The sequence below is a fragment of the Gossypium hirsutum genome, chromosome A08 (assembly GCF_007990345.1).
Source record: "Gossypium hirsutum isolate 1008001.06 chromosome A08, Gossypium_hirsutum_v2.1, whole genome shotgun sequence".
NCBI lineage: Eukaryota > Viridiplantae > Streptophyta > Magnoliopsida > Malvales > Malvaceae > Gossypium > Gossypium hirsutum.
In genome coordinates, this window is record NC_053431.1 from 26,988,319 (window position 1) to 27,012,309 (window position 23,991).

Here is a 23,991-nt window from a genome sequence, read left to right on the forward strand (position 1 = left end):
TACTTGATTGAAAACTATTGTTGTAAGCGAATTCAATCAAAGGTAAATACCGTTCCCATGAACTACTGAACTCGAGGATGCAACATCTCAACATATCCTCAAGTATCTGAATTATCCGCTCGGATTGACCATCGGTTTGGGGGTGAAAAGCAGTGCTAAAATGCAGCTTAGTACCCAGAGCTTCTTGCAATTTCTTCCAAAATCGTGAGGTGAATCTCGGATCTCTATCCGACACGATAGAAACAGGTACCCCGTGTAATCTCACAATTTGATAAACGTACAATTCAGCTAGTTTATCCAATGAAAAATCCGTACGTACGGGGATGAAATGAGCCGACTTAGTCAGTCTATCAACAATAACCCATATCGCATCCTTCTTACTGTTGACAAAGGCAGTCCGGACACAAAGTCCATTGTGACTCGATCCCATTTCCACTCGGGTATCATGATCGGCTGGAGTAATCCTGAAAGCACTTGATGTTCCGCTTTCACTTGTTGACATATTAAACATCTCGAAACAAAGTCGGAGATGTCCCGTTTCATACCATGCCACCAAAATTGACGTTTCAAATCGTTGTACATTTTCGTACTCCCCGGGTGAATTGACATTCGGCTACAATGGGCTTCGTTCAGAATCATCGAAATGAGTTCCGAAATCCTTGGAACACACAAACGATTTCTGATCCTCAAACAATCATCATCATCAATTTGAAACTCCGATTCCTCGTTCGGAAAACACTTAGCCCGTTTTGCAACCAATTCATCATCGACTTTCTGAGCTTCACGAATTTGGTGAGTCAATAATGGTTTAGCTTTTAATTCAGCTACTAACACACTGTCTGGTAGAACAGACAATTGCACGTTCATCGCTCGTAAAGCAAACAATGACTTCCGGCTTAAGGCGTCCGCAACCACGTTAGCCTTTCCCGGGTGGTAATCAATGACAAGCTCGTAATCTTTCAACAACTCAAGCCAACGTCTTTGTCGCAGATTCAAGTCTCGTTGAGTCATCAAATATTTGAGACTTTTGTGATCCGAAAATACATGGCACTTCTCACCAAACAGATAATGTCGCCATATTTTTAAAGCAAACACGATGGCAGCTAGTTCGAGATCATGGGTCGGATAATTCCTCTCGTGTGGCTTCAATTGTCTCGACGCATAGGCCACGACTCGACCTTCTTGCATCAATACGCAACCCAACCCAAGTAGGGATGCGTCACTATAAATGACAAACTCTTTACCTGATTCGGGTTGCACCAAAATTGGAGCTTCAGTCAAATGAGTTTTCAGTTGGTTGAAACTTTTCTGACATTTCTCCGTCCACTCGAACTTAACATCCTTTTGAAGTAGCTTCGTCATTGGTGTGGCTATCATCGAGAAACCTTTCACAAATCGTCGGTAATAACCGGCGAGCCCCAAAAAGCTCCGAACTTCAGTAATATTTCTCGGAGGTTTCCAGTCAAGTATGGCTGAAATTTTGTTCGGGTCAACTCGAATACCCGACGCGGATACCACATGACCCAAGAAGCTAACCTCTCTTAACCAGAACTCACACTTACTGAACTTAGCATATAACTGCTTATCCCGCAAAATTTGCAGCACTAGCCTCAGATGCCCAGCATGTTCGGTCTCATCTCTTGAATAGACCAAAATGTCATCAATGAACACAACTACGAACTGATCCAAATACGGTCTGAAGATCCGATTCATCAAATCCATAAATACCGCAGGGGCATTAGTGAGCCCAAACGGCATCACTAAGAATTCGTAGTGACCATATCTCGTTCTGAAGGCAGTTTTGGGAATATCTGGATCTCGAATTCGCAACTGATAATAGCCCGATCTCAAATCTATTTTTGAGAACACTGAGGCTCCCTTCAGTTGGTCGAACAAATCATCGATGCACGGCAACGGATATTTGTTCTTTATCGTCACTTTATTCAGCTGACGATAGACAATGCACAACCTCATGGTTCCGTCCTTCTTTTTCACGAACAATACTGGTGCACCCCAAGGTGAGAAACTTGGTCGAGCGAAACCTCTATCCGTCAGTTCTTGCAACTGAGCTTTCAACTCCTTTAACTCAGTTGGTGCCATACGATACAGAGCTATCGAAATCGGCGTAGTCCCAGGTACAAGCTCAATACCAAACTCTACCTCCCGAACATGTGGTAACCCCGGTAATTCTTCCGGAAAAACATCCGGGTATTCACAAACCACCGGCACAGATTCGGGTTTCTTTTCTAATTCTTTGTCATCAAGCACATATGCAAGGTATGCTTCGCACCCTTTTCTTACATATTTCTGTGCCAACATTGCTGATATTACAGCTGGCATCCCCTCCAAGTCCGCAGACTCAATTCGGACTACTTCGTTATTTGCGCACCTCAAATCAATAGTCTTGCTCTTGCAATTCACAATCGCATCATGCGCGGTCAACCAATCCAACCCAAGGATAACATCAAATTCATCAAACGGCAAAAGCATCAAGTCCGCTGGAAAACAGGAACCTCGAATTTCCAGGGGACGTTTCTTACACACTTTGTCGACAAGCACGTAACGACCCAAGGGATTTGACACCCGAATTACGAACTCAGTAGACTCAATAGGTAAAGTCTTACTGGATGCTAAGGTTTCACATATGTAAGAATGAGTAGAACCGGGGTCAATCAAAGCAATTACATTAGTATCAAAGAGGGTGAATGTACCGGTAATAACATCAGGCGAAGAAGCATCCTCGCGGGCACGTATAGCATAAGCTCTAGCAGGCGCACGGGCTTCGGATCTGGTTATATCATCTCTAGATCCTCTCTGACCACCACCAGCATTGCCCATATTTCCAGATGGTCTACCTCGAGCAGTGGTAGCACCCGGTCTCCCACTCTGATTTGTATTCTGTCCCGACAACCTCGGGCAATCTTTAATGAAGTGGTCCACTGATCCGCATTTGTAACAGGAGCGGTCAGGAAATCTACAACTCCCCGAATGCCATTTACCGCAATATCGGCATTTCGTCCTGTCTCGACGTTCATTCCCAACACTGGCGACCGAAGTGCCTCGTGTACCCACAGGGGGTCGATCACGATCTCGTCCAAAAAGGCCCGAAGTGCCTCTAAACTGGCCCGCATCATCTCGAAATCTCTTCGATGTCTGTTGAAGAGACCTCCCCGAGGATGTTTTATGAAACTCTCCAGTTCCCTCATCAACTCTTTGCTTTTCTTTTCTAAGCTCTTCGGCTTTACAAGCTCGTTCAACAAGTACCACGAACTCTTGTATTTCAAGAACGCCAACGAACATTTTTATATCTTCATTCAGCCCATCCTCGAAGCGTTTACACATAACAGCTTCGGACGAAACACATTCCCGAGCGTATTTGCTAAGTCTAACAAATTTTCGCTCGTAATCAGTAACCGACATGGAGCCTTGCTTAAGCTCAAGAAATTCCTTCCGTTTTTGATCAACAAATCTCTGACTGATATACTTTTTCCGAAACTCAGTTTGGAAAAACTCCCAAGTTACTTGCTCTCGGGGCACAATAGAAGTCAGAGTACTCCACCAATAGTAGGCAGAATCACGTAGCAAGGAGATAGCACACTTTAGGCATTCATCGGGTGTACAAGATAGCTCATCGAGTACCCGGATAGTGTTGTCCAGCCAAAATTCAGCTTGCTCGGCATCATCGCTATCCATAGCCTTAAATTCAGTAGCCCCATGTTTTCGGATTCTGTCAACTGGGGCTTATGTGACCTTATTTGGTCCGTTACCGGCGGTATTGTAGGTGCGGGGGTAGTATTTGTTCGGGAATGGAGGTTGTGGAACAGCCATATTAGTTCGAATGTATTGGTTAAACCAATCATTCATCACGCTATAGAATGCTTGTCTAGCTTCATCATTCTGATTACTAGCATTAGGTTGAGAGTTTGCCGGCACTGTCCCTTATACGGGAGCAGGCGCTACACTCTCAAGATCATCAGCTACCTCTCGGTCACGATCGGGATCCATTACTATAAATAAACACATTTACAATTGTCGGAAATCACCACACTATCAAGTAATCACATAAAATGGCATGTATAGCTAGACCCAAAACATTACGGTAGTCCTAGAATCGACTAAACCGTAGCTCTGATACCAATAAAATGTAACACCCCGAACCCGAGACCGACACCGGAGTCGGACACGAGATGTTAACAAACTTTGAAAAAAATTTTTGCAGACACTGCCCAGTCTGAGTACTAGTCGCTTCAAAAATCATATCTTGAGTTTCACAACTGAAAAATCAGTTTTGTGATTTTTCCCTGAAACTAGACTCATGTCCCCACCTATGGATTTTTTTCTAGAATTTTTGGTCGGGCCAACTAGTACAGTTTATTAGTCAAAGTCTCCCATGTGACAGGGGTCGACTACACTGACCTTTTCCCATTACGACTGGGATATCTCTCTGCACAGAGCTTCAATACTGATGCCGTTTGTTTCTATGGAAACTAGACTCAGAGAGGAATCCATACATATATGGTATGACCCCTAATTATCTCTGGTCAATTTATAGTGAATTTCCAAAGGCGGAACAGTGAATCCAGAAACTGTTCTGGCCCTGTTACACAAGAACCCGAATATCTCTTTCTGTACTGTTCCTATAATTGTTTCGTTACTTCCATATGAAAGTAGATTCATCAAGGTTCGATTACATAATTTATTCACTATTTAATTCCACTCCTACGAATTCTTGTGATTTTTCCAATCCACACCACTGCTGCTATCAGCTTCTGTTTTCAAAGTGAACCTTACCTAATTTGGGGTTTCATGGACCAACTAGGGCCTTGTCATACATAAGCCCACATATGATCATACTTAGCCATTCTAGTGGCTGATCATTTGCTCAACACTTCCATTCCAACATAGTTACATCATGAAACCATCTATACATTCATAAATACGAATGGTCTAATGCCATACTCCACTTCTACAAGCCATCTTCGCATGGCTGTACACTTATACATTTCATAAAGTACTCGAAAGACAACAATGGGTAGTCCTATACATGCCATATCAAAATTCAACCAAAATAGTACCCAAAAGAGCCTTTGATAGTGTGGGCGACTTCGACTTCAAGATCCCGAGTCCGATAGCTGGAGAACCAAAAATCTATAAAACAGAGGAGCAATGTAACGAGTAAGCAATTTATGCTTAGTAAGTTTGAGCAAGGAATTCCAGCATGCACAAAGAATAGCACACATTTAGCTAAACGGAATATTTCATAATACGCAATTTACCGATATCAAACTTGCTTCACAACATTAATAACCCTTATGTACATACACAATAAACTAACTTGGCCGAAGGCCGGTAGCTCGTTTATCAACTGAGCGAACATTTATTGTAAGGGCTCGATTAAATTCAACACATACGTAACATATCCCCATATTGGGATGTTTTTCGAGTATTCGCTGGAATTTTACAGCAAGCTCATTCATTACCAAATCACGTACCTTCGGGATTTAACCGGATATAGCTCCTCGTTCAAATGCCTTCGGGACATAGCCCGGTTTAGTAACTCACACAATGCCTTCGGGACATAACCCGGATTTAACAACTCGCACGAATGCCTTCGGGACTTAACCCGGATTTAACAACTCGCACGAATGCCTTCGGGACTTAACCCGGATTTAATAACTCGCACGAATGCCTTCGGGACTTAACCCGGATTTAATAACTCGCACGAATGCCTTCGGGACTTAACCCGGATTTAGTATCTCGCACAAAGGCCTTCGGATCTTAATCCGGATATATTCACTTAGCACAAAGCCTTCGGGACTTAGCCCGGACAGCATTCAATTAATCATGCACATCTAACAATAATTCATAGCACATTCATATTTCATTTTCGTTTACGAAACTCAAACACAAGGCACATATTGTCCTTGCACATTCGGCTCAATAGCCACACATAGAGCATGATTTAATCACATCGAAATTTAAGCTCTCTTACTCAAGAACTTACCTCGGGTGTTGTCGAACGATTCCGCTAGCTATTCAACCACTTTTTCCTTCCCTTTATCGGTTTTATTTCCCCTTTGCTCTTGAGCTTAATCAAACAAATAAATTGATTTCATCATTTTAGGCATCAAAAGATGAACACAAGGCACTTAGCCCATATTTATACATTAGACATTAAAGTCTCATACATGCAAAAATCATGCATCAACACCACATATTAGCTAATTTCTTGCCCTTGACCGAATATGCATGTCCATTTTTGGGGTCAATTTCAACACTTAATACACACATGTACACACTAGTAAAGCATCCTCCCCCTTTTCATCGATTTAACACATGCATTGCTCATCAACATGCAAAGTTACATTCGGCCTTAGCACACATCTTGCTAGCCGATTCTTCTCCCTTTAGCAACCAATGCACATATGTGCTCACACAAAAATGCTAAAAAGGAGGTTCAAGAATCATCAAGCCATCATCACATGCATCATTAACAAGCTTAATATTTTGCATGCAATGGCATTAACACAACCTCCACCTAGGCCGAATCTTAACTTATCCTCATGCCTCATCACCACAACATCAAACACCAACCAAGAATGATGCATCCATGGTCAAGTGCCATTTCCATCACATAGCAAGATTTAGACCATGGGCTAGGTAGAACTCAAGCTAACAACTAAAACATGCATGCATCTCATGGAACATCATTAAACATACCTTGGCCTAGCTACATGCATGGCCGAATCTCTTCACCTTTCTTCTTCTTTCCTCCTTAAAATTTTTGGCCAAGGATGAACCAAAGGATGAGAAATTTTTTCTTTGTTTTTCTTTCTAATTTAGGCTAAAATGGAGGTGAGAAAGGATGAACACAAACTTTTCTCCTTTCTTCTCTTGAGCTCACGGCAATGGGGGACAAACACCACACACACATTTTTTTTTCTTTTGTTTTCCATTTCTTTATTACCCATACTCCTTATTTTATTCTTCCACTAACAAAACATGTTTCATGACATGTTTTGCCCATCCTTCCTTGTCATGGCCGGCCACTACTCATTAGGGGGGGAATTTGACATGCAAGTCCCCCCTTTGTCCACATGCACTAGTAGGTCCTCACACATTGACCTATCACATTTTAGAATTTTCTCACATAAGTCCTATTGACTAAATTCACATGAAATCAACCCAATTGAAGCTTGAAATTTTCACACATTCATAATTACATATTCTACACAATAAGTATCACATTCAAACATTTCGGTGACTCGGTTTAGCGGTCCCGAAACCACTTCCCGACTAGGGTCAACTTTGGGCTGTCACATAAACCTAATGTCGTATCGAATTCTGGGACGCTGAGTTGGCGGGCTAATCCGCCTAGGCAAAATTGCACCGTGCCGGGATCATCGTAGTTCGTCATTATGGTCTGGAGATGGAACGTTGAGCATAGTTCCATCGTGAGCTCGAGGTATGTTGGTTCGATGATCCCAAAAAATAGCTCCCAAGGGTCGGTGGTTAAGAGGACCCGAATCGTATCAGCCAACTGAACTAGCTCTATGGTGGCCTTATCGTTGCAGTGGCCTACAATTAAAGGTCGAGCCCGAAGTATCTAGAAAAGTTCTTCCTGGTGCCCACGGGGAAACTGTAGGAAGGGCCGACGAATTTCTACGGTTGGACCCGTAGAAGATGACGCTCCCTTCCGTTTCTTGGAAGTAGGGACAGCAGCCTTTTTACCACGTGAAGATGACATGGTACCTGCGATTAGAATCAACAAGTCATCTTGATAAGTGGTCAAAGTAAAACGAAGTCAAATCTTAAAAATCATAATTTCAATCCTCAACTACTAAAACTAACTAAAAACGATAAGTTCAATGGTATACTTTTGTGGCACTAGCATGGTGATATAAGTAAAATGGCAAACAATGGAATGCACATTACTATATGAATGAATAGAACTATCAATACAAAAGGCATGATTATTTCAACTATCCTAACCATGGATATTCATTTCTAACTAATTAAATGGAGTAGATAAATCATGTAATGAGTAGGAATTTGGACATGAAAAAGATGATGACTTATCCTATAAATGAAATTTGTGTGATAGAAAAATAAAAATGACATGAAAAACATAGACTACTAAGATGAATAGCATTATAAATGAGTGTTATTAAAGGGGAAAGAGTAAACAAATGCTAGAAAGGGGAGAATGGACGTAAAAAATGATGCTGAAGGCGGCGCACGGGCGTGGCAGGGAGGTTGTACGGAGTTGCAGCGGCTAACGCTAGGGTTTTTGACTGGGGAAGAAAGTGAATAGTGCAGGGTAATTATAGATTTTGGGCCACACGGCCAGGGCACACGCCTGTGTTCCCCAATTTTAGCCCGTGTGTTTCGCGTTTTTCCTATTTGGGCACATCTAAAATTCGTCCCACGGCCGTGTACCTCGGGCGTGTAGGTTCACACGACCGTGTCACACGACCGTGTCTAGCTTCGTTTGCTTCTTCCATGCTGGTGTGGTAAATCCCCACACCCGTGTCAATCTAACAGGTTCGACCACGAGTGTGAGGCACGAGTGTGTCGCACGCCCATGCTAGTTTCTCAGTTTCAACCACGGGTCTTCCACACGTGCGTGTTGCACGCTCGTATTGTTTTGGCAGGCTCGACCACAGCTATGTCGCACGGTCGTGGCGTTTTATCATAGCCCATGTTTGGGGAAATCCTTTCCCTATTTTCACATGGCCATAAGCATGCCCGTGTGCTTGGCCGTGTCTCTGTGGAAATCCTGTGTTTGAGAGCTTCGTTAGTAAGTTAGATGCTGAAGACTAAATTTTTAAAAAGTTAATACAGTTAGTGCTTGGGTTGCCTCCCGAGAAGCATTTATTAATAATCTAAGCTCGACTTACCTCTTTGTTGAATGATCATGGTGGTTCAAGGAGTTTATACTCCTCATTCCTACTATCAATCTTAAAATAATGTTTTAAACGAGTGTTGTTTACCTTAAAAGTGCCGAACTTAGGATCACTTACCTCCACCAAACCGAATGGAAAAATACTGAGTACCGTAAGAGGGATTTCTTCATTCGGTGTGGTAGTGACAATGTGGGGATCTTTGGCATCTAATAAGACTTTATCTCCAACTTTAAGTTGATTTGGAGAGGTATCAAGCTCGTCTTGGCATAGTTTCGGTTTATCGTGTGTTCTCGGTTTATGTATTTGCCATTCATCTAGCTACTCTATTTGCAGCCTTCGTTCTTCATGAATAGATCCTTTACTATTGTTTGAGAGTGGCTCATGTACTTCCTTCAGACTTATCTCCTGCAAGGTGGGTTGTATCACGTGGTCATTTTTGAATGGTTTAGACGATCACCTTCAATCGATGTGTTGTCAGAATTGCAATCTTGAAGGGTGAGTGTTTCGTCTCCTACGCCAAGTGTGAGCTCACCTATGCCAACATCAATAATTGTTTTAGCAGTTGCTAGAAAGGGCGTTCCCAGAATTAAAGGAGTGTTGCTATCCTCCTCTATGTCTAAAACAATGAAGTCAACGAGAAATATAAATTTATTGATTTTTACTATCACATCTTCAATAATACCACTAGGAAATCTTATAGTTTTATCTACTAGTTGAATGCTCATCCTAGTCTGTTTGGGTTTCCTGAGACCTAGTTGCTTAAACATTTTATAAGGTATGACGTTGATACTAGCCCCTAAATCATCTAATGCATTATTAACATCTAAACTACCAATTAAGCAAGGAATCGTAAAACTCCCTAGATCTTTTAGTTTGTTCAGTAGCTTATTTTTCAGAATAGCTGAGCACACTGCGTTTAGCTCCACATAGGATGCCTCGTCCAACTTCTGCTTATTTTCTAAAAGGTCTTTTAAGAATTTCATTCTGTTTGGCATCTATGATAGGGCTTCAATAAACGGTAAGTTAATATCTAATTTTTTTAAGAGTGTAAGGAATTTACCCAATTGTTCATTTGAGCGATCTTTCCTTGTCGTGTTGGGGTATGGCACACGAGGTTATATTCGACACTCACCATTTTGTTTGTATTGTTATCTACCTCACCTTGACCTTTGCTTACCACAGTTTCTTGCCCCAGTTCTGGTTTAGGCTCAACAACTCCTTCTTCATCTTGAATATTAATTGCGTTTAGCTGTTCCCTTGGGTTGGGTTCAGTATTACTTGGCAAGCTACCTTGTGGTCATTTGGAAATTAGTTTGGAAAGCTGGCCTATCTGAGTTTCGAGCCCTTGGATCGACGCTTGTTGATTTTTAAGTGCTGCCTCGGTGTTCTAGAAACGAGTTTCTGACACCGAAATAAACTTTGAGAGCATCTCTTCAAGATTCGGGTTCTTTTCTGTTGGTAGGGTGGTTGTTGATAGCCTGGAGGTGGTTGTGGTCTTTGATTTCCTTGACCACTTCACGAGAAATTAGGGTGGTTCCCCCAACCTGCATTGTAAGTGTTACTATATGGATTGTTTTGAGGTCGAGGATTATTACCCATGCAGTTTAATTGCTCGTTATCCATGTTGTGGCCATAAGGTTGGTATTCCGAATGGCTTGTTCCACCTCCACTTGCTTCGTACTGCATTACAGGGTGAACCTGCGAAGAACTAAGAAAACCAACAATCTTTTTATTTAAGAGTTCTACCTGATTAGAGAGCATGGTGACCGAATCGACGTTATAAATGCCGACTATTTTCGTTGGCTTTGTCCTCATGACTTGCCATTGATAGTTATTCAGTGACATCTCCTCTATAAACTCATAGACATCTTCAGGTGTTTTATTATTGATGGTTCTGCCAGCAGCTGCGTCAACCATTTGTCGAGATGAATGATTCAGGCCATTATGGAACGTTTGAAACTGTAGTCAAAGTGGTAACCCATGGTGAGGGCAAAGGTCCTTGTATCTCTCCCATGCATTGTAAAGTGTTTCTAAATCCATCTGCACAAAAGAAGAGATCTCATTACGTAATTTAGCCGTTTTAGCCGACGAAAAATATTTTAGTAAAAATTTTTCAGTCATTTGTTCCCAAGTAGGAATTGACCCTCGTGGTAACGAGTTCAACCACTGTTTACGTTTGTTCCTCAATGAAAAAGGGAATAACCGAAGATGAATGGCATCATCAGAGACACCATTAATTTTAAATGTATCTCATAGTTCTAAGAAGTTGGCTAAATAAGCGTTGGGATCCTCATCCTGCAAACCATCAAACTGAACAAATTGCTGTATCATTTGAATAGTGTTAGGTTTTAATTCAAAAGTATTTGCAGCTACATTAGGTCTAACTATGATCGATTCAGTTCCTGTTAAAGAAGGTTTAGCATAATCATACATAGTGCGTGGAGCAGGATTTTGATTAACTGCAATTGCAGGAGGTAGCTGATTGCCTTGGTTTTCAGCCATCTCTTCGGTTGGGGGTTGAGTATCATCTTCTTGCTCGTTCTCTGTGTATCTTAAGCTTTGCCTTATTTCTCTTTGATTTCTGCGAACTATACGATCGATTTCTTCGTCAAAAAGTAATGGTCCTGACGGATTTCTTCTTATCATAAACTATAAAAACCTGCCAAGAAAAGGAAAAAGTAAATTAATAAATAATAATAATAAATTAAAGTGCACGAAAAATAAAATGGCTAAAGAAATAAAAATTGAGTGTTCCTAATTTTTTAGTTCCCCGGCAGCGGCGCCAAAAACTTGATCGCGAGGTTTCATGATAGGTTTTAAATATTTATAATTACTCTTTCTTGAACTAACTATTATCGCGATGTAGGCAAGTGTACCTATCGAACAGTAGTATAGTTTTAGAAAGACCGGATTGTCGAACCCAAAGGAACTAAAAGTACTAGTTATGGCTGTCTTTTTATTATCTAGCCTAAGAATAAAGAGGTTTTTGCTTTAACTAACTAATTATCTAAACTAAGAATGCACAGAAAATGGAATTGGGGAATTGCTTTTGGAAAAATCGATTGAATGAAGACAATACCTACGGAAAAATCCACCTAGACTGTACTTGTTATTCTGGCTTCGAATCGGACGATTTATTCATTTAACTTGTTCCGTACAGATCCCTAAATTATGTTATTATCCCTATTCAAGACTAATAACTTCTAATCCCTAGATTCAATAACCGAGACTTTTCTCTAATTAACACTCTAGGGTTGCATTAACTCAATTTATGGATCCCCTTATTAGGTTTCACCCTAATCCGGCAAAATCTTGTCACCCTATGTCTAGGCGCACAATCAACTCTGCTTAATTATGACAAATGTACTCTTAAACAGGGTCTATTCCTCTTCTGAATAAGAGCTTATCTTGAATCGGTATCCTGGGATATCAAAACAAGAATTAAGAACACATAATTAAAAACAAGTCAAATATTTATCATACAATTCAGAAAATAATAACAAGATTTGTACTAGGTTTCATTCCCCTTAGGTACTTAGGAGATTTAGTTCATAACTAAATAAGAAAACATCTCAGAATGATAAAGAATACAAAACATAAAGAAAACCCAAAACTCCTGAGGGGGAATTGTGGAGAGATCTTCAGCCTTGATGATGAATCTGGCTTCTGAGATGGATCAATCAGCTTCCTTGGAGTAATTCCTTACTCCCTTCTCGATCCTCCGTTTTCTTACTCCTCTGGGGTGTATTTATAGGCTTTGGAATACCTAAAAGCCCTCAAAATTAGCCTTTCCGAATTAGACTCAACTTGGGCTTGGCAGGAACATGCCCGTGTGACACGCCCGTGTGCGATTAGTTTAGGACGTGTTGGAGCCTGCCAAATTGTCACGGTCGTGAGTTCTGCCCGTGTGAGGAGGTCCAGGCCGTGTTGATTTTGTACTTTAGCCCATTTTCTCCATTTTTGGCCCGTTTCTCATTCCTTTCGCTCTCCTATGCTCTTCTGAGTGTAAAACATGAAATTAAAGCATTAGGAGCATCAAATTCACCAATTCTAAGGGAAAATCATCCATAAAATGCGTTAAACATGGGGTAAAAATATGTATAAATTACGGTTTATCAATACCCATGCTTGACCGAATATTCACAGTACTCATTGAAGTCCACACATTTCTTTTATTTCATATTTTAGTCCCTCAATTTACAAATTTCACAATTTAACTCATTTTACTCAAATTCATTAAAAATCCAAAGACAAAACATATTAAATATCTTCCATTCATCAACAACTAACTTCACAAAACTCATAGTTTCATCAGTGGCATATTTCAAAATCATCAGCAAAATAAAAAATTGAGACATGGGCTTGATAGTATTCAAAGCAACAATCACAAAAACGTAAAAATTATCGAAAACCGATCAAAACACATACCTCAATCACCAAAATAGGTAGCCAAACCTTAGCAAGCTTATTTCTTTCTTTTTCTTCTGTGAATTTCTGCAGTGGTGATGAATATATCACCTAATTCATGTTTTTCTTTTATTAATAATAACTTTAATAACAATTTTCCTATTTTTCCCTTTTATAAACCATTATAAAGTCACGTAGATTAAGGCCACTAGTGTCCATTATACATATAAATGGCATAATAACCACATAAGGACCTCTCATTATCAAAGACAAATCAAATAGACACTTTTAACAAATAGCAGGAAACTTTTACATTTTACGCGATTAGGTTCTTTTATTGAATTAAGCACACAAATGATTGAATTATCATATGAAACTTTCACACATGTTAATCCACATATCATAAACACAGAAAATAATTTTTTAATAATTTTTTAATATTTTTCTAACTTAGATTTGTGGTCCTAAAACCACTATTTCGACTAGGGTTTAAACTGGACTGTTACAATTCTCCCCCATAAAGATTTTCATCCCCGAAAATCTTACCAGTAAACATATTTGGATGTTTCTATCTCATAGCATCTTCAGGCTCCCACCTGGCCTCTTCAATACCATGTCGATGCCACAACACTTTTAGTAATAAAATTTTCTTATTTTGCAGTTCTTTAACCTCGCGAGCTAAGATACGGGTTGGTTCTTCTTCGTAAGTCATATCAGACTGAATTTCAATATTAGACAGAGGAATTACATGCGAAGGATTAGATCTGTATCTTCAAAGCATCGATACGTGAAACACATTATGAATCTTTTCTAGTTCTGATGGCAATAACAATTTATATGCCACCAGCCCAATATGCTCGATAATCTTATACGGTCCGATGAACCTTGGACTTAATTTGCCTTTTCTACCGAACTGAAGTAATTTCTTCCACGGAGATACTTTCAAAAAAACTTTGTCACTGACCTCAAATTCAATGTCTTTTCTTTTCAAGTCCACATAAGATTTCTGACGATCGAAAGCTGCTTTTAAACTATCTCGGATCACTTTTACTATCTGCTCAGTTTCTTTTATCAAATCAACACCGTGAATCTTATTTTCGCTAAGCTCAGTCCAATACAAAGGTGTATGGCATTTGCTCGATTGAAAACTGTTATTATAAGCGAATTCAATCAAAGGCAAATACTGCCCCCACTTACCTTCAAACTCAAGAATGCAACATCTCAACATATCCTCGTATATCTGAATAATCCACTTGATTGACCATCCGTTTGTAGGTGGAAAGTGGTACTGAAATGCAATTTCATACCCAGAGCATCTTGCAACTTCTTCCAGAATCCTGATGTAAATCTCAAATCTCTGTCTGATACAATAGATAATGGCACACCATGCAATCTCACAATATCGGAAATGTATAACTCAACTAACTTATCAAGTGAGTAATCAAATCATATTGGAATAAAATGAGCAGATTTCGTCAGTCAATCAACTACAACCAAGATTGCATCCTTTTTCTCGGAGATAGGGGTAAACCCGAAACAAAGTCCATTGTTACTCTATCCCATTTCCATTCCGGAACCATAATCGGTTGTAACAAACCAGATGGCACCTGATGTTCAGCTTTAACTTGCTGACAGATCAAACATTTAGAAACAAAGTCAGAGATATCTCTTTTCATTCCAGAGCACCAGTAATGTTGTTTCAAATCATTATACATTTTCGTACTACCCAGATGCACAGATAACCAACTATTGTGAGCTTCATTCAAAATAATCTGAATTAACTCTGGATTTCTTAGAGCACAAATTTTATCTCGAAATCTCAGACAATCAACTTTATCAACTCTGAATTCTAAATCAGACTCTAATGAGCTTGTTTTGCTAAAATCTCATTATCAATCTTCTGAGCTTCGATAATCTGTTGTAAAAACAAAGGTCTCGCTTTTAATTTAGGTAAAACTGAACCATCATCGAACAGAACCAAATGAGCATTCATCGCACGCAGAGCAAACAATAAATTTTGACTCAAAGTATCAGCAATAACATTTGCCTTACCTGGATGATAATCAATCACAAGGTCATACTCTTTTAGCAGTTCTAACTATCTTTTCTGTTGCAAATTCAAATCTTCCTGTATCATCATATATTTCAAACTCTTATGATTAGAATATACATGACATTTCTCACCAAATAGATAGTGGCACCAGATTTTCAAAGCAAACAGAATCGCAGCTAACTCAAGGTCGTGCGTCAGATAGTTCTTTTCATACGACTTCAGTTGTCTAGAAGCATAATCTATGACTTTACCTTCTTTCATCAAAACACATCCCAGATCGATCAATGAAGCATCACTGTAAATAAAAAATTCTTTACCCGATTCGGGTTATACCAATATCGGAGCTTTAGTCAACAAAGTTTTCAATTGATCAAAGCTATTTTGACACTTTTTGACCACTCAAATTTAACATATTTTTGAAGCAGTTTCGTTAATGGAGTGCAATCATAGAAAATCTTTTACGAACCTTTTACAATAACCGGTAAGTCCTAGAAAACTGCAAACTTCAGAGACATTCCTCAGACGTTTTAATCCAGAATAGTTGAAATCTTACTCGGATCAACTCGGATACCAAATACAGATACAATATGACCCAAAAATTTGACCTTTTATAACCAGAATTCACATTTACTGAACTTTGCATGCAATTGTTTATCACGCAAAGTCTGTAGCACTATTCTCAAATGCTCGGTATGTTTAGTTTCATCATGAGAGTAAATCAATATGCCATCAATGAATACAACAACAAATCGATCTAAATACGATCTGAAAATTCTATTCATCAAATCCATAAAGATAGCAGGCGCATTAGTCAATCCGAAAGGCATAACTAAGAATTCATAATGGTCGTACCTCGTTCTGAAACCAGTTTTTGGAATGTCTGAGTCTTTCACTCGCAACTAATAATAGCCTGATCTCAAATCTATCTTAGAAAACACAATAGCTACTTTCAACTGATCAAACAAATAATCAATTCGGGGCAGAGGATACTTATTCTTGATAGTCACTTTGTTCAACGGACGATAATTTATACACATTCTCATCGTACCGTCTTTCTTTTTCACAAACAGAACTGGAGCACCCTAAGGTAAGAAACTCGTCTAGCAAACCTTTTATCGGTCAACTTTTAGAACTGAGACTTTAATTTTTTTAATTCAGTTGGAGCCATTCTATACGGAGTTATTGAAATTGGAGTAGTTCCAGGCACTAATTCAATGCCAAATTCAACTTCTCATATTGAAGGTAATGCCGAAAGTTCTTCAGGAAACACATCAGGGAACTCACATACAACAGGCACTGATTCAAGCTTCTTTTCTGACACTTTCGAATAGATCACATAAGCAAAGTAGGCTTCACACCCTTTTCTCACAATACTCAGAGCTTCCATTGAAGATATTACATGTAACGCCCCCACGCCCGAGACCATCACCGGAGTCGAGCTTGAGGGGTTATCGAACATAATTTATCAATTTAAGAACTTCAAATCATTTGTTTCTACATTCACAACTTTCTAGCTACTCGCGTCACAGTTACAAGAAAAATCATATCTTGAGTTACAAAACTCGAAATCAAAATCTATAAATTTTCCCTGAATCTAGACTCATATATCTATTTACTAATTTTTTTCTAGAATTTTTTATTGGGCCAATTAATACAGTTTATTAATTAAAGTATCCCCTGTTTCAGGGTTCGACTGCTCTGACCTCTGTGTATTACGAATTAGATATATCTCTATATAAAATTTCAATGATATGAGGTTTGTTTCTATTAAAACTAGACTCAATAAGTAATCTTTAAATATAAATAAAAACTTCTAATTATTTTAGTAAAGTTTATTATGAATTTTTAAAGTTAGAATAGGGGATCCAGAAATCATTCTGGCCCTGTTTCGTAAAAGTTTAAATATCTCATAAAATATAATTTATATTCATGTTTTGTTCAATCCATATGAAAATAGACTCATTAAGTTTCAATTTCATAACTTACTCATCATTTAGTTCTATTTATACTATTTTTAGTGATTTTTCAAATTCATGTCATTGCTGCAGCAATATTCTGTTTTAAGGCAAGTTTCATCTTTCCATGAATTTTTATGAACTAGATAACCTGTTAAACTTCCATGATATCAAACATGATCTAAATTAGCCATCACCATGACTTATCAATATCAAACATTTTCTCAACCAAACATGGCCATATCATAAAATTATTTACACAAAATAGGTATATTGCTATACATGCCATACTTAAGTAGTTGTACAAGCCATTTACCAAGATAAAAGTCCTTTGGATAGTGTGATCGAACTTTCGACCTGTCCCGATTCCTGAGCCGGCTTGTTCAAAACTACAGTGAATGAAAAGGAAGGAGTAAGCATAAATGTTTAGTAAGTTCATATGTAAATAACAAGTAACATAACAATACAAATATACCAAACAACCTTAGCATGGTACCACCAAAACATATATCACATCTTTAAACATCATTCATCATCTTACCACCTTATCGTTGTTGTATCTATTTTCAACCCGAGGGTTAAGAACATACCTGTCCAAAGTGTCCATTTCACAACACTTACCCAAAATGTCACTTATATCTTAAGTGCTCTTCCATTAAACTAGAAATTTCACCCGTTGAACACATCGGAATATAACTCGGATACATGGATAATTTGCACATAAGTGCCACATATGTAATCAAGAAATCATGTAACCCGCCCCTAAGTGAACTCGGACTCAACTCAACGAGCTCCGGCATTCGCATCCATAAATGAACTCGGACTCAACTCAACGAGTTCAGATGCCTAGTTACATCTCACGAACTCGGACTCAACTCAACGAGTTCGGACATTTGCATCCATAAGTGAACTCGGACTCAACTCAACGAGTTCGGATTCTCAACCATCCTAGTGACATGTCACTTGTATCCTAATCTATTCCTAAGCTTCAAACGGGCTTTTTCCCTCGATCTCACATTTGCTGTCTTCCATGGAATATCGGAACCGATACTCGGTAGCAATTCATATTTATCAAGTAGTAAACATAATTTGCATATTACTCAACATTAACCACAAAGCATAATATTTCACGATTAAAAATCAGCATATCATATAATTAACATTAATAACTTAAAATAACATTTATGCTACATTATTTACACATGAACTTACCTTGGTACCAAAATATAAAGATTTTGCAATTTAGTCCACAATCTTTTCTTTTCCTCGATCACGACTTGAATCTCATTTTTCTTGATCTATAATACCAAATTAATCTTATTCAATACATACATTTATCAAAACAGCATTTAATACGAACTTTAAAAAAATTACACTTTTGCCCCTAAACTTTTGCATAATTACACTTTTTCCCCTAGGCTCAAGAATTAAAATTTATTCCTTATTCTTATGTTTTATAACACACTGATCACTTTTCCCTTCTATGGCAACATCAAATTCTCTCTCTAACATATACTTGTGACTATTAGGTATTTTTGCCGATTAAGCCCCTTTACTCGTTTTCACTAAAAACCGAGTAGCACAAGTTATCTAACATAATTTAAAACCCCATATTCTATCATAAAACATCAAAATCACAAATTTCACCTATGGGTATTTTTCCAAATATAAACCCCAGGTTGAATTATTGCTAGCATAAGCTTAATCGAGCTTTCGGGATTCCAAAGACGTAAAGAACATTAAAAACGGGGCTTGGAATCACTTACTATGGAGCTTGGAAGCTTGAAACAAACCCTAGCTATGGAGAACCCTTGAAATTTCGGCCTAATGAAGAAGATGGACAAAAATTGGCTTTTAATTTTGTTTTTAATTCATTTTAATAACTAAATGACCAAAATACCCTTACTACTAAACTTTCCAAAAATTCCTTCCATGTCCTAATTTTGTCCATGAACTTAAAATTGGTCAAATTGCTATTTAAGACCTCCTCATTAATATTCCAAAACAATTTCATACTAAAAACTTCTAGAATGCAAGTTTTGCAACTTATTCGATTTAGTCCCTACTTTCAATTTAAGCACTTTAGGCATAGAATTTCATCACGAAATTTTCACACAATCATGCAATCATATCATAAACATCAAAATCATTGTAAAATAATTATTTCTATCTCGGATTTGTGGTCACGAAACCACTATTCCGATTAAGCCCTAATTCAGGATATTACAACTCTCCCCCCCTTTTAAGGATTTTCGTCCTCGAAAATCTTACCGGTAAACAGGTGTGGGTATTGGTTTCTCATAGTTTCTTCAGGTTCCCATGTAGTCTCTTCTACCCCATGCTTTTGCCACAACACTTTTACAAGTGCAACACTTTTATTTCTTAATTGTTTGACTTCTCGAGCTAAAATCTTAATCGGTTCTTCTTCATAAGTCATATCCGGTCGCAGTTCAATTTCTGTCGGTGAAATTATATGTGAAGGATCCGAACGATACCGACGTAACATAGATACGTGAAACACATCATGAATCTTCTCTAATTCGGGTGGTAACGCTAGCCGATATGCTACTGGTCCAACTTTTTCAATTATTTCTTACGGTCCAATAAAACGCGGACTTAACTTGCCCTTTCGTCCAAATCTAAGGACTTTCTTCCATGGAGACACTTTCAAAATACCTTATCACCAACTTGAAACTTTATTTCCTTTCGTTTCAAATCCGCATAAGATTTCTGTCTATCTGAAGCAGCTTTCAAACAATCTCGAATCACTTTCACCTTTTCTTCGGTTTCTTTTATTAAATCAACTCCATAAATCTGATTTTCCTTGAGTTCAGTCCAATACAATGGCGTCCGACATTTACGACCATATAATGCTTCATAAGGTGCCATCTTCAAACTTGTCTGATAACTATTATTATAAGCAAATTCTACCAACGGTAAATACCTTTCCCAACTACCTTGAAATTCCAATACACAACATCTGAGCATGTCTTCAAGAATCTAAATTACTCTCTCTGATTTTCCATCAGTTTGTGGATGAAAGGTAGTGCTGAAATTTAACTTTGTACCTAATGCTTCTTGCAACTTTTGCCAAAATCGTGAGATAAACCTCGGATCTCTATCCAAAATGATTGACAAAGGTATCCCATGAAGTCTAACAATCTTTCGGATATAAAATTCAGCCAACTTATTAAGAGAATAATCTGTACGTACAGGAATAAAATGAGCCGATTTAGTCAGTCTGTCAACTATTGCCCAGATGGCATTTTTCTTCCCTGGAGTTAACGGCAACCCTGATATAAAATCCATAGTAATCCGATCCCATTTCCATTCAGGAACCATAATAGGCTGGAGTAATCCTGAAGGTACTTGGTGTTCAGCTTTCACTTGTTGGCAAACTAAGCACTTTGATACAAACTCGGAAATATCTCTTTTCATTCCACTCCACCAGTACATTTTCTTCAAGTCATTATACATCTTCGTACTGCCCGGATGAACCGCTAAACAACCATTATGTGCTTCATGCAAATCTTTTGAATCAACTCATCATTTTTCGGTACACAAATCCAATTTTTAAACATCAAACAACCATCAGAACCGATTCTGAAATCTGATCCCGTATCAGCTTCACACTGTTTTCTTTTGGCTAGCAAATCTTGATCATTTTTTTTGAGCTTCAGAAATCTCTTGTAAAAACATCGGTCTTGCTCTTAACTCTGCTAGAATCGAACCGTCATCTGAAATTTTCAACTGAGTGTTCATAACTCTCAAAGCAAACAACAACTTTCTGCTTAAAGCATCGGCAACCACATTCGCTTTTCCTGGATGATAATCGATAACAAGCTCATAATCTTTCAATAACTCCACCATCTTCGCTGTCTCAAATTCAAGTCTTTTTGTGACATCAAGTATTTAAGACTTTTGTGATCGGTATATACTCGGCACTTTTCACCATACAAATAATGTCGCCAAATCTTCAAAGCAAATACCACCCAGCCAATTCCAAATCGTGAGTAGGATAATTCTTCTCATGAGGTTTTAACTGTCTCGAAGCATAAGCCACCACTTTTCCTTCTTGCATGAGTACACACCCCAAACCATTTAGAGAAGCATCACTATACACCACAAATTCTTTACCTGATTCGGGTTGTATCAACACTGGTGCTTCAGTTAATAACTTTTTCAATTCTTCAAAACTCTGTTGACATTCTTCCGTCCATTCAAATTTAATATCCTTTCGGAGTAGTCTAGTCATAGGAGCAGCAATTATAGAAAATCCATTTACGAACCGCCAATAATACCCAGCTAGCCCCAAGAACTTCTAACTTCAGTTACGTTTTTTGGTGGTTTCCAATCAATAATGGCTGAAATTTTACTAGGATCAACCCGTATACCATCACCTGAAACAATATGACCCAAAAATCCAACTTCCCGGAGCCAAATTCACTTTACTAAACTTAGCATACAGCTGCTTATCTCTCAAAGTTTGCAAAACTATCCTCAAATGCTCAGCATGCTCTGTCTCATCTTTTGAATAAATTAAAATATCATCTATAAACACCACAACAAATCTGTCCAAGTATGGCCGAAATATGCGATTCATTAAATCCATAAACATAGCAGGAGCATTTTTCACCCCGAATGGCATAACTAAAAATTCATAATGACCGTACCTTGTTCTAAAAGCAGTTTTAGGCACATTTGACTCTTTTACTCGCAGCTGATAATACCCAGATCTCAAGTCAATCTTTGAAAACCATGTCGCTCCTTTTAGCTGATCAAACAAATCATCAATTCTCGGCAACGGATACTTGTTTTTGATTGTCACCTTGTTTAACTCCTGATAATCAACACATAATCTCATAGAACCATCCTTCTTTTTCACAAATAACACGGAAGCACCCCAAGGTGAAAAACTCTGTCTTACAAAGCCTTTATCAGTCAACTCTTGCAACTGCGACATTAATTCTTTCAACTCTGTTGGTGCCATTCTATATGGAGCAATCGAGATCGGAGCTGTTCCTGGTATTAAATCAATACCAAATTCTACTTCCCTGACTGGAGGCAAACCCGGTAATTCTTCTGGAAATACGTTCGCAAATTCACACACAACCGGCACTGATTCAACTTTCTTTTCAACTTCTTTTGTATTAATTACATACGCCAAATAAGCTTCATAACCCTTTCTCAAATATCTCTGAGCCAACATCGAAGAAATCATACTAGATAATGCCTCTGATTTGTCTGGCTCAACCCGCAGAATTTCACCACTTTCACACTTTAATTCTATAACCTTTTCTTTGTAATTTATTATAGCATCATGCAATGTCAACCAATCCATACCCAAAATAACATCAAATTCATCAAACGGCAACAACATCAAGTTGGCCGGAAAGTAATGACCCCGAATCATTAAAGGGCATTTCTTGCTTACTTTATCAACTATCACGCATTTGCCTAACGGGTTCGACACTCTAATCATAAATTCTGTGTTCTCAACAGGTATATTCATACTAGACACCAGTTTAATGCATACGTATGAATTAGTAGAACCAGGATCAATCAAAGCAATAACATTAATATCATAAAGAGAAAATGTACCGGTAATCACATCGGGTGAGGAAGCATCTTCACACGCTTTAATAGCATAAGTTCTAGCCGGAGCTCTTCCCTCAGATCTAACTGCTGCATCTCTGGCTACATTCTTACTGCTTGTTTCACTTCCAGCTTTTCTCGGATACCTTCCCCTCGAGTTTGCACCACTAGCTTTTACACTCTGAAATTTTTCTTTCTCAGCTCTCTCTGAGTAGTCTCTAATAAAATGATCCGGAGAACCACATCGAAAACATTCATTTGCTCTACACAGACCAAAATGATTTCTACCACACCGCTGGCACTCGGGTTTAACAAATCTCGAGTTCCCTACACTGGCTGCAGAAGTATTTTGAGATTTGGGACCCACATTCTGCTTCTTAAAATTTCCATATGATTGCCCAGCTGAAACTTGGGAACGAGGATTCATATTTCTTGACTTTCTGGGTTGCTGTGAAGGTGCCTTACTCATTGGCCTTTTCTTCCAATTTCGTGTCTCAGCCTCTACCTTCCTCTTCTCTTTAAGTAGTTCTTCAGCCTTACAAGCTCGATCAACTATGACTACCATTTCTTTCAGTTCAAGGATCCTGACAAATACTTTAATGTCTTCGTTGAGCCCATCTTCAAATCGTCAGCACATCTTGGCTTCTGTAGGAACATATTCCCTGGCATACTTACTCAATCGAACAAACTCTCTTTCATATTCTGAGACTATCATATTACCTTGCTTCAGCTCAAGAAACTCTTTGCATTTCTGATCAATAAATCTTTCACTAATATATTTCTTTCGAAACTCTTCTTGAAAGAATTCCCAGGTTACCCTCTCTTTCTGTACCACCGAAATCAAAGTCTTCCACCAATTATAGGCTGAATCTCTCAACAAAGATGTAGCACATTTCAAACATTCTTCAGTGTACAAGATAATTCATCAAATACCTGGATAGAATTTCAAGCCAGAACTCTGCTTTTTCTGCTCATCATCAATTGCTCTAAATTCTTCGCCCTTGTTTACGGATTCTATCAATGGTTTGTGAATTTATCATATCCACTCCTTGAGCATATAGGTTGAGGATCTCAT

At 38.5% G+C, this 23,991-nt stretch overlaps 1 pseudogene; it reads left to right on the plus strand.

Moving 5' to 3' along the window:
- The first annotated feature begins 10,881 nt into the window (after nt 1-10,881).
- On the plus strand, nt 10,882-10,979 carry LOC121205269 (uncharacterized; annotated as a pseudogene).
- The last annotated feature ends 13,012 nt before the right edge of the window (nt 10,980-23,991 follow it).